We start from the raw sequence: 18,987 nt of genomic DNA, 5'->3' as shown, positions 1-18,987 counted from the left end.
TGAGGCGCAACTCTTTGGAACTCCTTTCAATTGAGATTTTATCCTGAGTGATACTTATAAAATAGATAGTCATTAAACTTGGAAAATTAGTAATTCTGTTCAGTGAGGATTGTGCACTGGTCCTCTGCAGAGTGGCATAGCCAGGGGGTAGTGGTACGTCTGGTGTGACACTTTTTGGGAGCGGTGGCGAGCGCAAGGCAAGTTTTCTTTTTTTATTGTATCTGTTTTTACATCCCTCGCTTGGCATCACTTGTCGCCAGCACTCTCCTACCCTGCTCTTACCCGTACTGGGCGGCAAACACAGGAATAACCCCGTGAGGCAAAAGTGCTAGCTATGCCACTGGACAAATGGGGACAGACGTAGACCAGCCGCGGACTGTGCAGGTAAGAGCGGTGGGGCTAGGTTAGGGGGTGGGAGGAATTTGACAGATGACCACGAGGGAAAATTAAATAAATAATTACTTTTCCCTCATTGTCGTGTGTTGAAATCCCCGAACCCAGCCACACCGATCCCCCGCTCTACCTGCAAGGGACGTGGCTAACATAGACCTTGGTGCAGCTCAAGGGGCTTCAGTACATTGGGTATGACTCTCTAGGTAAAAGCCATGCCAGTAATGCCATGGGAGGACATTATCACCAGCATTCCGTGGCAGTATGTGATGTCAAATGCTGTGAATAGGACACGAGGATTGTCTAGGAAGGAATGCGGTTTCGTTATGTCCTAGTAAACAAACTGGATATGTGGTCTAAGGCCATCTCTGTGGAGTGATGTTGATCTAAGTCATCATCAGTTCTACAGCAAAGCAATGCTGGGCAACCATCTATGATGCCTCTATCAATGGGACACCAGATTACAGAAGGATGTTTTGAGGACCAACACCATGGCTTGTAGCAGAGATGGTCCAGTGAAACTGCTATGTGGATACAGATTGCATTTAAATTTGACTGAAAAGTGACGGTGAAGATAACGGGCTATCTTGGAGCCAAAGAGGTTTTATTTGCGGTGATTCATGCGCGTAATAAATTAAAATAACATACCATAACAATGATGAAATGCTGGCTCCTGTTCAGTTCAGAATTTTTGTATGTTTGGTTTCACTAAACACCTGCAAAACATCAGCCTCTTTTATCCTCTTACAAGATATGAATTCTGTAAGAATGAACTATATGTTGAACTACAAAATTCATACATTAGCAGCCTGTTTACAAATTCATAATGTTAGGGAGGTATTAGAGTTTAATCCATGTGAAGACAGTTACCTTTTAATAAATGTAATATTTTGTTCTTAATTATAATTTGGGCTCCCGGTTTTATGGTATTTATTTTTTTGCCATTTCCGTCTGTATTTATCCATATTTATTTTTTGGGCATTTTATCTGTATTTATCCACATTTATTTTTGCCACAAGCAGTAGGCAACGCTGCAGCTAGTATTTTCCACATTTATTTAAATTGACAATGCACACATGCATTCGGTTGTTATTGGTCAACACAATACATTCATCGGAAAACTTTGCCATTCGCAGAATGTCCCAAATACGCTTAAAAGTGCTATCACAATCCATTTGTCTCAGAGCCTTGCAGTTTCTGTCATTGGCACAGAGTGCTACATCCTCTCCCAACTGAACACCATCCTGCCCCACTGAGAGAAACTCACACTCCCTTCAGCTACAACCCAATTGTTTCCTGCTATAAACACCTAGAAGCAACTCAATTCAAACTATGCACTAGAGAAGAGTAATTTGCTGCCTGAAAAAAGTAACAACATTCTGGCAAAATTAAACACTCATAGGGAATAAAACTAAAAGCTTTTACACTCATTATTCAGAAAGCAAAGGACATGAAAGAAAAGTAGCGCTTGACTGGAAAACTCTGTAAGGTGGCGCTATTATGTTTGGGTGTGAATAAAACCACTCTGGCCACTTTGCAACTACTCTGTCTTGTTTTATTTAGTTAATGGTTTATTGTTCGTATTTTAAAACCTTTTTTCTCTCCTCCTGAGGCCGTGTTTTGTAATAGAAAAATGTCAGAAAAAGACTTTTGTAAGACAAGTTTCCTCTTTTTTTGGATCCATTTCACTTGGGAACGAATGACAGAAAGGAGAGGACAGAACAGTCAAGGTTTTCTGCAAGTGAGGAGGAGCACGACAAAGAGAGGGAGGAAGAGGAAGAAAGAGGGGGGGCAGCAGAATTGGACACTGTCCTTGTCTTGTCCGAGCAAGAAGAAAGAGACAATAATGGATATGGGCTATGCAGTCTGGTAACAAACTCTGCAAATAAATGTTTCTGAGTCTCACTGACACCCTCTTCCCTGTGTGTGTCTGACTGAGCCCTGCCTTACAGGGCAGCCCGGGGTGAAAATACAAGTATTGGGTTTCTTCACTCCGCTGCCCACTCCCCCCTGTCCACCACAGGCGTGTCTGCGAGAGAGTGAGAGCGCAGCCCGAGCCAAGGGAAGGGAGGGGAGCTGAGAGAGTGATTCACCTTGCGGAGGTGGGGCGCTGAGAACAATGCAGGCCTCCTGGCGCTGGCAGCCGTAGATCGTCCGGGAGCTCAGGGCACCGCGCCTCCTGCCACGACCCCCCATTGTGCAGGCACTTACTGAATGCGAAAACAATGAACAGGAGTAGCAGGCATTGTGAGGGTGAGACGGAGGGAGGGGGGCTGCACACAACACGAGCTGTAGAGGACAAACAGCAGCGCCAGAGTGAATTATTTAGAAGTGGCCCCTGTGATTACAATCAAATCCATGTGCCTCGGCTCCGCTCTATGCGCTACCTATTGCTACATAGAGAAGAGGGTGGTGCTGCATAGATTACTGGGCTTGTGTTTCAGCTGGTCGATCAGTGTTGGGTTTTGACTCTCAAATTTCCAGCAAAACTGAAGCTGGTGTTTCGCGTTCCTGAAGGCAGTCACAGCCCTAGAATCAGCAAGAGGGCGTGGTGAGGCAACTCTGCTGGAGCACAATAGTGATCGACCAGCTGAAACACAAGATGTGGCTCGTGCTACCACCGCTCAGGGTAAGGAGTTTCTTTCCTTTCGGTCCTGCTCTTCGCTCCATGAATGCCAGATATGGCCTAGTGCATCCCTATTTTTTTAAAGTTACCTATAAGGAAAGATCTTATTTATTTGACTACCCTGAGGACTTAGGGCAGTTTATTTTTCACCACAAGGGTGAAGACATAGAATTTAAAAAATCCTGAATATGGACTTGTTTAACATGTTTCTGTTCCTTCTCACATAACCCTTGTTTTCATCCCACGGGAACGACTAGTTTTTGTTTCTGTTTTCTTGTTTCATATGTAAATGTTGCAGGTCTGCTTCTCATAAGAATTTTTTGCAATCTCTTTCTTACAGGTGTCTCTTGTCTAGCACAGATACCCTTCCATGATGTTTCCCAACTCCCTGTGCCTCCCTTTCTAGCCCTAATGTTCATAGTTCCTCTCCATATGTTGGCAATGGTTATTCCCTTTATTAAATTTGCTCGTTTTTCTTTGTCTTTTGAACCATTTATTCATGCAATTAAACTTCACTCTTTATCTCTTCCTAATTGTTGCCTCATATTCTATTCTAATTTTATTGATTTCTCCTTTACAGAGGTCTCTGTTGTTTTTCCTTGACTTCGATGTTTCTGTTGTCTGTCTTCCTGTTTGCGTGTCCCGCCAATCCATGTTGTTTCTTTCATACTGTCATGGTATTTTGTCTACTTTTACTGATGTCTTTTTGCTTCCTGTCAACTTATCTTCCTTTAACATTTTCACCTCTTCTTTCCTTTCTCCTTCTGTTTGTAATGTTCTCCATTCCTCATTATGACTGACAGTGTTCATATAGTGTCTTGGAATGTGAAGGGTCTTCGTAACCCCATTAAAAACAGAGAGTACCCACTCATTTATCTAGATTAAAATGTAAGATTGCAATGCTACAAGAAACACATCTTAATGAAAATGATATTTCCTCTCTTAAAAAGCAGTGGGTGGGGCACATATTTTGTTCTCCGGCCAAGGAAAGAAAAAACAGAGTGGTGACACTATTCCACAAATCCCTTTCCCTAACCATAGAAAAGGAGGAAAGGGACGCTGATGGAAGATGACTTCTTCATCACCTATTTATTAATGGTTCCCCTCTCTCTCTCCTTAACATTTATGGTCCTACTGGTTTAGATTCACAGTGTTGGCAATCTATGTCACCTGTCTTGCATTCCTGTTCAAATTCCAATTTCCTGGTGGGCAGGGACTGTAATCAGGTTCTGGATTCCTTCATTGATAGGAAATCCACCTCCAGATATATCACCACTAAAGTCCAAAAATCCTTTACAAGCATTATCCACTCAAGGGGTTTGGACGATGCTTGGAGGATTTATAACCCAGATAGTCTAGAATTCACTTTTTATTCTCCCACACATAACTTCAAATCTAGAATTGATTACATTTTTTTGACTCCTCAACTTCTCCCTAGCCTAACTCATGCCAAGATTGGTTTCATACTTATTTCTGATCATGCACTGGTTATCATTAATTTAGATCTCCCCTCTAAACCATCCAAACCTTGTAGATGGTGCTTTAATAACTATTTACTTAAGGAACCCTTCTTAATAGAACTCTTCAAAGGCTTTTTATCAGAATTTGTTCTTACCAACATTAGCCCAGATATACTATTTCACACTGTCTGGGATGCTTTTAAACAACAGCCAGAGGTTTTATTATTGATTACGTGTCTGCCAAGAAAATAATTCTTCTTAAGGAATCTTCTTCCTTATTATCTTCTATTAAACAACTCGAGCATTCATATTCTTCTTCTAATAATGATGACACTTTCAGATAGCTAGTCCAGGCTAAATTAAATTTTAACAGGAAATTGACGGAAGAAGCCTCAGAGACATTGCTAAAGATCAATTCAAAATTCTACAGTGGACGCAAAAGAGCTGGTGAATTCTTAGCGAACTATTTGAAAGTCAAATCCCAGAAATCCAAAATAGTGAATGTCATTGATGACAAAGGTATTAATCACCTTAAGGATGAAGAGATACTGCAATGCTTCACATATTTTTATAATAATTTATACACACCTGAGTCTTTTCCCTCTCAAACAGATTTGGATTTGTTTTTCGATTCTCTACCCCATCTTTCCTCCCCTTCTACTGACTGTTCCTTTTTGGAATAAGACTTGTCCCTTTAAGAGATCAAGTTAACCTTAGCTCAGTTAAAGATAAAGCTCCTGGCCCTGATGGCTTTACAGCAGAATTTTATTCATGTTTTTCACAGATTCTATTTCCTCCTCTCCTATCCCTTTTTCAGAATTTTGTTTCCCATAATGACGCTTGTGGTACCTTTCTAGAAGCTAAGATGCGTTCTATCCCAAAAAAGGATAAATATATTTAATTTTCTGCCAACTATCATCCTATTTCTCTAATAAACTTGGATTGCAAACTTTTTACTAAGGTGCTAGCTTGTCGCATCAATCAGGTAATTCCAGACCTGATCGTCCCTGAACAGACTGGTTTTGTCAAGGGCAGAACTTTAGCAGATAATCCAAGAACCTTTTAAAATATTATTCACCTTGCATCCAAGAGTGTCTCACCTTTGTCAGTCGTCACCTTAGACTCTGAACAAGCTTTTGATCGCTTTCACTGGCTTTTTATGATGCTGGCACTTAAATGGCATGTTTTTGGCCCTGTTATTATGTCTTATATAAGTCTGCTCTACTCCTCCCCTACTACCTCGGTTTTTGTTAATGGTTCTCAGTCCTCTTATTTCACTTTGAAAAGGGGCACTCGTCAAGGTTGCCCTCTTTTCCATTGCTTTTTATTTTATCCCTAGAACCTTTTCTTCATTCCTTACAACATTCTTCCTTATTACGGGGTTTTATTTATAAATCTAATGAAATCAAATTCACGGCTTATGCTGATGACATATTGTTATATGTCTCCGACCCCCTTGTTTCTCTACCAGCTTTCAACTATATCCTATCTGCTTACGCTACCTTGTCAGGTTACAAGTAAAATTTTACAAAGTCTTAAGTTCTCCCACTAAACAAATATTGCTTAAAAAGCATGTTCGCAGATACTGGTTTCAAACTGACCACAAATTACATTACTTGTTTGGGGATTAAGTATTCCTCTTCAATTTCTAAAACTGTTCAACTTAATTTGGAAGATGTTTCTCTAAAAGTGCTTCATATGTCAGAGAAATTGTGACCCTTATATCTATTGTGGTGGGGTAGATAGGACACAATCAAAATATTGATGCTTCCTGTTTTTAAGTTCTACTTGTCCATGCTACCAGTGAGGCTTCCGGTAAGGTTCTTTAAAATGCTTAATAGTACTTTAAGTAAATTCCTATGGACTATCCGGAAAGCTCACATTTCTCTTTCCTCTTTATCCGCCCCTAAAGATCGGGGTGGTGTCAATTTTCCTAACTTCCGTCAGTGCCATTCTTCTTTTCTAATATGTCAAGTTTTACCTTATCTTTCTCCCTCGGAAACACCTTTTTATATCGGTTTGGCATAAATTGGAGGATTCTCTGATTCATCCTCTTCCTTTTTCTTCACTAGTTAATTTTCCGCATCCCCCGCTCTTTTAAGTCCCCAACCATTTCACATTTTATATCAATATTTTACCCGGTCCTTACCAAATCTCTCACACCTTTGCAAACGTTTCTTGACTCCTCTTTATGGCATAACAAATCCCTTAAAATCTCTAATCGTACTATCTTCTGGAAGGATTGGGTTGCCAAAGGGATAATCCAAGTTAAACATTTGTTTCAAAGTGCATATTTTCTTTCTTCTCAAGAAATTCAATCCAAATTCGGTCTGCCTGCTACTTCCCTTTTAGTAGGACTCTTTAAGAATGCTCTTAACTCAGCAGTACTCTCTTTTCTCTCGTTCTTCTTCTACTCCACCAAACTCCCTATCAGAACCGATATCTACCATCCAGTCCGTTCGAGCCTCCCACATTTACAAATATCTTCATTTTTCCCTGCCTAACCACCCTAAGAGTAAGGTCAAACTTAAGTGGGAATCAGACTTACAACACACTCTTTCTGTGCACACCTGAAACTTTATATGGTCACCTGTGCAACACACTTCCGGTAATTCTAGCACCACTCAAACTTTACAATACTTTTACCAAAGGTTGTTTTTAACCCCATTATCTATCTCAAAATATAGTTCTGGTATATCCCCTAACTGTTGGACTTGTCAAGACACTCCTGGTACATATTGACATTCCTTTTTTCTTTGTGCCAACCTTACATCTTTCTGGACACAGGTGTGTAAATCAATCTCCTCCATTTGCTCTATTATTTATTCCTATTTTCTGGGTAGCAATTCTGTAAAGTGGTTTGGTGATCACAAGTTGGGTACTTTTGTGGATTTGTTACTGGCATTTAATATTCAAGTTATAGGAAAGGTGCCACTAAGGTCACCTTCTCTGGCTGGTGCAACCTTCTCTGTTATCACCACGACTGGATAAAGCTTCTGCCACTACCTCTCATCAACTTCTCCGAAAAGAAGCCTTCTAGTCTCCACTCACAGATCATTTATCCTCACCTATAATACGTAACAAAGTCAGTACTTTTGTTTTTCAACCTCCATGTATACTGAGAATTGTTATTTTTATATCGTTCTTATCAAGTAATCATATTATGACTAATTAGCTATTTGAATTTTTTACAGGGCCTGTTATTGCACTTTATTTCAGAATATATTTGATGATAGATGTTGATTTTTCTTTTATTTTTCCTCTCTTTCTTTCTTTTCTTTTTTTTTCTCCATAAAATGTAAAATGCTAAATTGCTCTGGTACATATTTTTGTAATATTGTTCCTAATTTTTGTTTTTGCCTTTTATAACAGTAATCATATCGGGTTTTCATTCTACCATTGACTAATACATTGTACATTATTTGCAAATTTCTTACAATTGTTGCTATAACATTGTACCTCTGTTCTAACTTATTTCAATGATGGTTTGTTAAACAAAAAAAATAAAAAAGAAGAGTTACATTTACCAATTGATCACGGAAAATGCCACTAAGATCACCTTCTCTGGTTAGTGGAACCTTCTCTGTTATCACCACGACTGGATAGAGCTTCTGCCACTACCTCTCATCAACTTCTTTGCAAAGAAACCTTCTGGTCCCCACTCACAAATCATTTATCCTCACCTATAATACGTAACAAAGTCAGTACTTCCATGAATAATAACCTCCATGAATACTGAGAATTGTTCTTTTTATATCGTTCTTATCAAGAAATTATATTATGACTAATTAGCTATTTGAATTTTTTACATTGCTGTTATTGCACTTTATTTCAGAATATATTTGAGATAGATGTTGATCTTTCTTTTATTTTTCCTCTCTCTCTTTCTTTTCTTCTTTTTTCTCCATAAAATGCAAAATGCTGAATTGCTATGGTACATATTTTTGCAATATTGTTCCTAGTTTTTGTTTTTGCCTTTTATAACAGTAATCATATTGGGTTTTCATTCTACCATGGACTGATAGATTGTACATTATTTGCAATGTTCCTACAATTGTTGCTGTAACATTGTACCTCTGTTCTAACTTATTTCAATGATGCTTTGTTAAACAAAAAAAAGAAAAGAAAAAAAAGAGTTACATTTACCAATAGATCACATAAAATGCAGCGATCCAGGTAGTCTCGGGACTAAATAAAAAGGGGTCCGGGCCATATATGTACTGGATGGCCATAGATGGATGAGTAGTTTCTGAAGTGCTTATGTAGATATTCAGGATGCCCTGCGGAATTGTTCCAAGCACTACTGTGCTTGGAACAATTCCGAATGTATGTCCAGAGAAATTGTCAGTGCTGCAAAAAATCCATCATCATTCTATCCCTGGTGGCAAGCTGCAGTATGTAGGATAAAGAGCTTCTGGATTCACGCAGTTTATTTGGAAGCTACATGTTGCACTATCACTTGAACACTAGTGACTGGCCTGTAGTAAACAATTTATGGAATGGTTCTTTCAGGTCTAATAACTTATATATGTTTAGTTCTAGGAGAGGTGAAGGATGTCTATCACCCAGAGACAGATAAATCAGTGGAAAGTATTTTATGTATGTTGTTACTCGCCCCCAAGTCTCTCCCTCTCACTTCAGCAGTTTGTAAGCTATTTTAGGACTTTTACTTAAGCATCCACTGACTCTGCAGGTTTTTAACAATTTCAATTGGTGAACGGTGGCGATGAATCTAAACAAATGATGGCAGATGACATCCATCATTTACCAATGATAGCGGATGACATCTATCATTTACATATGGTAGTGTATGAAATCCATCATTTACCTACGATTGCAGATGACACCCATCATTTACATATGATAGTGGATGGCATCCATCATTTACACATGATAGACGATGACATCCATCATTTATCTGTGACAGCAGATGACATACATCCTTTACATACAATAGCGGATGACACCCATCATTTACATATGATAGTGGAGGGCATCCATCATTTACCTACGATAGAGGATGACATCCATCATTTACATACGATAGCGGATAACATCCATCATTTACCTATGATAGCAGATGACAATCGTCATTTTCCTACGATAGCAGATGACATCCATCATTTGCCCATGATAGCGCATGACATCCATCATTTACCTTCGACAGAGGATGACATCCATCATTTACCTACGATAGCGGATAACGTCCATCATTTACCTACGAGGCTGATGATATCCATCATTTACATATGATAGCGCATAATTTAGCTATGACAGTGGATGACATCCATCATCTACTTCTGATAGCGCATGAAATCCATAATTTACCTATGATAGTGGATGGCATCCATCCTTTACCTACGATACTGGATGACATCCATCATTTACCTTTGATAGCAGATGACATCCATCATTTACCTACGTTAGCGGATTTGGTCAATTGCTGAGTGCTGCTGGCAACAGATTTGACTCTCATGGGGTGAGTAAGGGGTTGAATGAGAGTCTGTTGGGCAGCATGGGGAGAAGGAGAGTGAGAGGTGATGCAGTAGTGATCCAGAGAGGGTGCAGATAGATGTGTTATGGAAGTCTGGAGTGAGGAAGCAGCCATGATTGCGTGACTGGAGGAGAGATCTGACGTGCTAGGCATCTCTATAGTGAAGAGGCTTGCAGACTGTGGGTGCTCTTAGCGGGTGATCTTTAGTGCCTGACATAGGATTCTTGTTTCAGCTTTTTTAATCATAGAAAGGGTAATGGAGGGACTATGGATTATGGATACAAATTACCTTCATAATGCATGGAAAGGCTTTCCTATGCCTGGCAATGGTACCTCATTTTTTCAGCAACAGTGTATGATAGCATACATAATTGGTTTTGGAAACCACATTTCCTAGGGAAAAGAGCAATATTTCACTGCTTAGAGTTCAAGGATATATGTGTGTCTATTTGAGAAATGCAACAAAGGACTGAGCAAATGTATAGAAAAATGAGAATATCTACACATTTTTCATTTTATCTTCAGGTCTTGAGAGAAACATGTTTAGCATATCATCAAATCTATTCTGCAGGTTTACCAGATATGATCCTCCATCAGTAATACATGACATACATAATTTCAAGTATATCTCGCAGTGCATTTCAACATCACCAAAAGTAAATGGGAAGCAATAGTAGCCCGACAAAATGATGATAATATTGTCATAAAACCATCAGATAAGGGAAGAAATATAGTCCTGATGATCAAAGAAGGGTACATACGGGAGGCCATGAGACAACTCAGTAACACAACTTGTTACCTCAAGGTTGACAAATCATATCTGGTAAACCTTCAGAATAGATTCTTTGACATGCTAAAGGGATGGTTTGACAAACAACTACTTAATTGGGATGAGCATCAATTTCTTAGGAACGAAACCCCCACAATGCCGACCTTTTATTTACTTCCCAAAGTGCACAAGGACCTAATTAAACCACCGGGTTGTCCCTTAGTTTCTTCTATAAACAATTTATTTGAGAATGTTTCCATATACGTGGATCACTGTTTAGCGGGCTATGTGAGGGATCTCACATCCCATGTAAGAGACGCAAAGGATTTCCTACAAAAAGTAGAGAACATACATTGGGGAAAAGATCACTGGTTGGTCTGTTTAGATGTTGAAAGCCTATACACAAATATAAGACACAGAGATGGTAGCAAAGCCTGTGAACATTTCTTAAAGACCAGGAGCATTCACCTGCTTAAACATACCCACATGCTGCTCCAGATGATTGAAACCTGTCTAACAGAGAATGTGTTTATGTTTATTGGAGCTTACTACAAACAGGTACAAGGAACTTCTATGGGCACCTGCTTCGCTCCCAGCTATGCCAACTTGTTGGTGGGCTGGTGGGAGAAGCAGGTGCTCTGGAGTGAAACACTAGAACACTGGGCAGGTAGGGTCAATATATGGCTAAGGTACATCCATAATGTATTTTTTATGTGGGAGGGCAATGATGATGATCTGTTGTAATTTGTCACAGAATTGAATTGTAATACTGTAAATCTGAAATTTACCATGCAACATAGCCAATGTACAGTAGACTTTTTGGATATCAGACTAACCATTAAAGACAACAAACTAAACACTGATCTGTTTAGAAAAAGCATAGCAGGTAACTCTTTACTACACTCAACCAGTTGCCATCCCCGAATTTCAGATGGAGCATTCCTTTTAGTGAATTCTTGTGAACGAAAATTAACTGTAGCTCTGCAGAGAATTATGAGAAGAATAAGCAAGAAATGATGGGTAGATTCAGAGCACGAGGGTATTCCCTCAAAATGCTCAAAGTGGGAGCCGAAAGAGCAGACAAGATTGAAAGAAGGGAAGCACTGTACAAAGCACCTAAAACAAGACAGGAGGAAACACGGGCCCTGATTAGATTGATCACAAGTTATAACACTCAGTCCACTGACTTTAGGAAAATCATTTAAAAAAAGATGGGATATTCTAACACAAGATCTTACCTTCAAGGCCAAACTAGGACAGAATCCATCCATAACATGTAGAAAAGGTTTTTCTATCAAAGACATGGTAGTACAAAGTCACATGGAACATCGAAAGTCGAACTGGTTGGAAAAGGCAGGAGGATTCCACAAATGTGGGAAGTGTACAGCCTGCAGTCATAGTGAGAATGTCAGGTAGGTTACAATACAGAGAACTAAAACTAAATGGAGAATCAAAAAAACATCAGCTGTGTAATGGAGTATGTGGTATATGTTGTCACTTGCCCTTGTGGCAAGTTGTACATTGGGTCCACAACCTTACCTGTGAAGAAAAGTATCTTAGAGCATTGGAGGGCTATAACTAATAAAGATTTTAGTTATAGCACGGCAAGACACTTTCACAAAGCACACAATGGTGACTGGACTACCGCCAAATACTTCGCACTAGACACTATCCCTAAAAACCCCAGAGGGGACAATCGAACACTTGCCTTGCGTAGATCAAAATCAAAGTTTCTTTTGCAAGCCGGAAGTGTTTTTCTCATAGGCATGAATAATGATGAAGAGCTTCATGTTCATTTGTAAATAGTATGAGCATCTCCCGTTGTATTCTTCAGGAGCTAGAGTTTCTGATTAACTGTCAGAACGATCTTTTTTGTCATAAAACCTTTATTTCATTTTAGCATAGATGTAACACATATCACCCACATTCTCTTTCTGTCAAGTATATGTTTAATTCGAAATTTTAACTTTGGGTAATGTTGTGCAATGCATGGAAATCCAATATAGGGAAACTAAACAAACCATGTTGAGTTACGTTAACATTAATGTAACAGATACAATGATAAGCGATTAAGGATATTTATCCTTCCTTCTCTTACAGCATGGCAGTGTTTGAGTGCTTGGTCTCATCACATCAGGATACAATTAGAGGTTTATGAGCACAGAGACCTGGACTGGTTCAAGTAACAGCTGCCATTCTCCTTATTGGAATTTAAATCGGTTGATTATTATTTATAACATACTAAAGCTGACAGATATAGATGCATATGTACTGTAAGACAATTAAAGGGGGCCACGACACTGAATTAAGTGTACTATACCTGAGAGAAATGCACTGCGAGATATACTTGGAATCATGTATGTCATGTATTTCTGTTGGAGGATGTTTGCTCACTAAGTAGAACTCGTTTAATAATGCAAAGCTAACTTGTATCAGGCCGTATATCCTTAATTCGGTTAATATAAAGCATATATATAAATAACAATTAAATGTCTAACATCGACCCACCTAGGGTACTATACCCGATTGACTACACTTTTCTCTGCCAGGGGATTTGAGCCAGTGTGAACATAACACTACATTGATGTATTTGTAAGCTGTAATTTATGAGATATCGTTTGTACCAACAACAAATGAATTTTTGGAATTATTTGCACATTTATTTTCGGCACGCTTTCTTTGCACTCTGTATTTCACAATTGTGTATATGGATTAAGGCTCACAGTGATTTGTGGCTTCAATGAAGTCTGTTTTCTGTGACATCTGCGTCATGTGGGACACCGGAAATAACGTTTAAATACGGAAACTCTCTTAACTGGTCACGTGACCAAGACCTGTGGTGGTTGAAACGTGTTGTTGTGCGCAAATAAATATATATTGAACTTCCTGGATTGGTGTGGCTTGTCCTTGCAGTAAGCTGCGAGTTTCGTGTATAATTTGAGGAGTGGGGGCGCCCGCTCATAGCGAGCCCCAACCCGCCTTGGAGGGGCGTTGACTAAGCGCCTACTTTCTTGTGGATATATATATATATATATATATATGCTTGCTCCCATGCACCTTTCGAAAACGGATCACTCACTGGCGGGTGCTGCTCACACGGTGGTGCCCCGTGTAAAATATCTCGCTCCAAGGTTTTCCTCACTCCCGTCCGGGAAGAAGATAGCAGCACTCACGGGTTAGGTTGGTTACCAGTTTTTATTTAGCGCTTCACAAACGCGTTTCGGGTCTTCCCTTCGTCAGTGTGTTATATGACAGATACAGCGCGGCGCCATTTTATATACAAAAAATGCATCACATTATCCATTACGGGCAGTAAAAAGCAACGAAGGACTATTTCCCACCGAGTTACTGTGGGCGCCATCTTTCAATATACACATATTGTGTTCACACTGGTTTGTCAAATAAAGTTATATACAATATTTACAATATTTACAACAAAATTGTCGTCAGAATTCATTCTTTATGAAGTGTGCTTACTCGTAGTTAATTCCAAACGAAATTAAGATCTCGCCGTGGATCGGCATTAGTGGCTCCATAGAACCACCCTTGCCCTCCTCACTTTAACAAATCTTGCCGTGTATCGGCTAGCCCGCATAATGTGTGTATTTTTATTAAGAGGTGTATACAGATTCATCTATTTTATCATAATTTTGTCACCTATACCCCCAGATGTACCGTTAATTCTTCATTACTGTTTAAACCTTTCGGGCTTTTTGTTTGTAGATCGATGATTTTTTGATGAAAGAGAGACAAACCATCAAAAAATTTATCACGTGCCAAACCACGCATGTAGTCTACTGTCTGACATGTCCCTGCAAGCTTAAATACATCGGGAGCACGATACACAGTGTCAAAATCAGAATTCTGGAGCACATGCGTGCTATTACAAACAGGGACATGAGCTACCCAGTTGCCAGACACTTTGCTATAAAACACCAAAGCAACAGGAACCTACTTCAATTTTTTGGGCTTGATCATGTGCCCCTTCACACCAGAGGAGGGGACAGGGTACTCAAATTGAGGAGATTAGAGTCAAGATTTATCATCGATCTACAAACAAAAAGCCCGAAAGGTTTAAACAGTAATGAAGAATTAACGGTACATCTGGGGGTATAGGTGACAAAATTATGATAAAATAGATGAATCTGTATACACCTCTTAATAAAAATACACACATTATGCGGGCTAGCCGATACACGGCAAGATTTATTAAAGTGAGGAGGGCAAGGGTGGTTCTATGGAGCCACTAATGCCGATCCACGGCGAGATCTTAATTTCGTTTGGAATTAACTACGAGTAAGCACACTTCATAAAGAATGAATTCTGACGACAATTTTGTTGTAAATATTGTAAATATTGTATATAACTTTATTTGACAAACCAGTGTGAACACAATATGTGTATATTGAAAGATGGCGCCCACAGTAACTCGGTGGGAAATAGTCCTTCGTTGCTTTTTACTGCCCGTAATGGATAATGTGATGCATTTTTTGGTATATAAAATGGCGCCGCGCTGTATCTGTCATATAACACACTGACGAAGGGAAGACCCGAAACGCGTTTGTGAAGCGCTAAATAAAAACTGGTAACCAACCTAACCCGTGAGTGCTGCTATCTTCTTCCCGGACGGGAGTGAGGAAAACCTTGGAGCGAGATATATATATATATATATATATATATATATATCGGCAAAGCACTCTCCTCTCTCGTATCCGACCAGCTGAGCAGAAGGGAGCACGGACCACAAGATTCTTTTCAAATATCTGTTCGTTTATTCAAGACTTAAACAAACAAGGCAGCCATTACGCGTTTCATCCCTCCTGGGGGACTTGATCACATGACATATATACATATATATTACCTACTGGCGGTCGACGAATCCTCGCGAATTTTTCAAAATAGGTGGGGCGCTACGCTCTGCTCCTACCCTGAAAGTCTCGGGGGGATTCGTCAAGCGGGGGCTGAGATAAAAGGGGGGTCCCAAAACGCGTTTTCCCATGCATTTTTCCATAGGACCGTTAGACACAGCTACAGCCCGAACGGCTGAACAGAATTACTAGAAATTTGGCAGAGAGGTAGTCCTCAGGTCAAGGAAGTGCCTTTTGTAGGTTTGGTGTAAATCTGTTCAGTAGATTCTGAGAAAATAGCCTTTAAATCAATATATATATCTGAGCCAGCTTACGGTGCGCTTACGGTACGCTTAGCGTACGCGTATGGTGGCGTGCGCGAGCCCGATTCTGATTGGCTCTTAGATCTTAGTAAACATTCGAATCGGCCGAAACCAGGAAGCGACGGCCGCCATTTTGTCTCTCGCACTGAGAGTGTGGATTAAAATACAAAGCACAAAAACATGTAAAGGGGCTGTTTGGACAGCTCCAAAACACCTAGCCATGTTGACGGAGTCCCCAAAGATCCCCCAAGGCCAAAAACCGAATTTTTATTTTTTTGCTAATTTTGCCGATTACGCTTACCGTACGCGTACGGTAAAAAAATATTAAAAAAAAAAAATTATCCACACTCTCCCCACCCCGTGTGCAAATGGTGCCCGAATGGTGTGAAAAATTAAAATATTACATTTCAAAACGAAGTGCATCATATGTCCTCCATGTGCGCACGGTGCGCGAAGCGCATCGTGCGTACATGGCCCATCTAGCGTAACGTGGGCACGCGGTGCGCGTAGCGCACCGCGTGCCCACCGTGCGCGGTGGGCACGGTAAAGTGCGCGGTGGGCTGCGTAAAGTGGGCGCGCGGTGCGCAAAGCGCACCGCGTGCTGACTGTGCGCGCACGGTGCGCAAAGCGCACCGTGCGCGCACGGAACGAACTGCGTTAAGTGGGCGCGCACGCCACGAATGGCGTAAAGTAACTTAGCATTTAAAAAACCGTACAAATTCACTGAAAAAACCATAGGTTTCACACACGTTATAGTTAGGAATTAGCATTTAAAAAACCTTGCAAATTCACTGAAAAAACCATAGGTTTCACACATGTTATAGTTAGCGGAAATTTTACTGATAAAAAACCAATGAAATTCCCCCGTTATAGTTAGTGCAGGCAACTATAACTCACGCGACTGCAATCTTCTGCTGATGACATATGTGTCTTTATGAAAAATAAATATTTGTAATATATGTATAGCTAAAAATTTATGGAAGAAGACATGGGCAAATAAGTGTCTAAATACAGTATTAGCATCAGCAGAGGATTGCAGTAAAATTTCCGCTAACCATAACATGTGTGAAACCTATGGTTTTTTCAGTGAATATATATATTCACTGAAAAAACCATAGGTTTCACACATGTTATGGTTAGCGGAAATTTTACTGATAAAAAACCAGTGAAATTGCCCCGTTATAGTTAGTGCTGGCAACTATAACTCACGCGACCGCAATCCTCTGCTGATGCTAATACTGTATTTAGACACTTATTTGCCCATGTCTTCTTCCATACATTTTTAGCTATACATATATTACAAATATTTTTTTTTCATAAAGACACATATGTCATCAGCAGAAGATTGCGGTCGCGTGAGTTATAGTTGCCAGCACTAACTATAACGGGGCAATTTCACTGGTTTTTTATCAGTAAAAGTTCCGCTAACTATAACATGTGTGAAACCTATGGTTTTTTCAGTGAATTTGCCAGGTTTTTTAAATGCTAATTCCTAACTATAACGTGTGTGAAACCTATGGTTTTTTCAGTGAATTTGTACGGTTTTTTAAATGCTAAGTTACTTTACGCCATTCGAGGCGTGCGCGCCCACTTAACACAGTTCGTTCCGTGCACGGTTTTTATCAACTTTAATAAGCGTGTACATTTGGTGGCCTTTGGCCACCAAAAGCACAGGGGGTGGGGTCAATGTGGATAGTGTTTTTTTTATTTCGATTTTATAATTTCATGTTGCCAAAATTTAGTTTTTTTTACCTATTAATAAGCCCTGTACATTTGGTGGCCTACGGCCACCGAAAGCACAGGGGGTGGGGTAAGTGTGGATAGTGTTTTTTTTATTTTATTTTTTTTACCGTACGCTTACGGTAAGCGTACGGTAAGCGTACTCGGCGAAATTGCCGAAAAAAAAATAAAACCATTTTTGCTCTTGGGGGATGTTTGGGGACTCCCTCAACATGACTATGTGGGAGGGAGTTGTCAAAACAGCCCCGTAACATGTTTTTGGCCATCTTGTTTGATAAACAACACTCAGTGCGAGAGACAAAATGGCGGCCGCCGCTTCCTGGTTTCGGCCGATTCGAATGTTCACTAAGATCTAAGAGCCAATCAGAATCGCGCTCGCGCACGCCACCGTACGCTTACGGTAAGCGTACGGTAAGCGTACCGTAAGCGGGCTCAGATATATATATTGATTTAAAGGCTATTTTCTCAGAATCTACTGAACAGATTTACACCAAACCTACAAAAGGCACTTCCTTGACCTAGGGACTACCTCTCTGCCAAATTTCTAGTAATTCTGTTCAGCCGTTCGGGCTGTAGCTCGTTCTAAAGGTCCTATGGAAAAATGCATGGGAAAAACGCGTTTTGGGACCCCCCTTTTATCTCAGCCCCCGCTTGACGAATCCCCCCGAGACTTTCAGGGTAGGAGCGGAGCGTATAGCGCCCCACCTATTTTGAGAAATTCGCGAGGATTCATCGACCGGCGCCAAAGTTATTCAAAATAGAATGTTGAGGTTTTCCTATGGAAAAGGGGTCCTAACTATAACTACCTACTGGCGACCGCCAGTAGGTAATATATATATATATATATATATATATATATATAGATGTATATATTTTACAGCAGCTTGTGATACACTCCCGCTTTCGTACGGAAATCACTAGTACAGACCAGCTTGTGCAGCATTATTTTTTTATTTTCTACTCCTCATATGTCAGGACGCGTTTCGGCCGTCCAAGCGGCCTTGATCACCTGTATATATATCTATCATTTAATGTTAAAACATTAATGTTCAAAAATATTACAAAATAAAATGTTTATTATTTAATTATAAAGTATTTTTACCATTTTGTTTAATTTAAAATTATTTTAAAGAACTTAAAAAATGTTATTAAACTTGAAAAAATAGTAACAATATTTTTATATTAAACATAATTGCAAAATAATTGTATACATTTATTTTAAATGTACAAAAAAGTAAAACTGGTACAGCACTTTTAATTTAATTTTAAATTCAATCTTTAATTATTTAAAAGATAGGAGAGGTGGATGTGGAGATTTACACTCATAGGTTTATGAAT

The 18,987-nt window shown here is 39.7% G+C and overlaps 1 protein-coding gene across 1 annotated transcript in view; it reads right to left on the bottom strand.

The window, feature by feature from the left end:
* The window catches only part of AIPL1 (AIP like 1 HSP90 co-chaperone), a 256,206-nt gene that overhangs the window by 185,079 nt on the left and 52,140 nt on the right, over window positions 1-18,987 (bottom strand). The window lies entirely within an intron of this gene.

This window comes from Triturus cristatus, chromosome 3_2 (assembly GCF_964204655.1).
Source record: "Triturus cristatus chromosome 3_2, aTriCri1.1, whole genome shotgun sequence".
NCBI lineage: Eukaryota > Metazoa > Chordata > Amphibia > Caudata > Salamandridae > Triturus > Triturus cristatus.
This window is presented reverse-complemented; position numbering and strand designations above follow the sequence as displayed.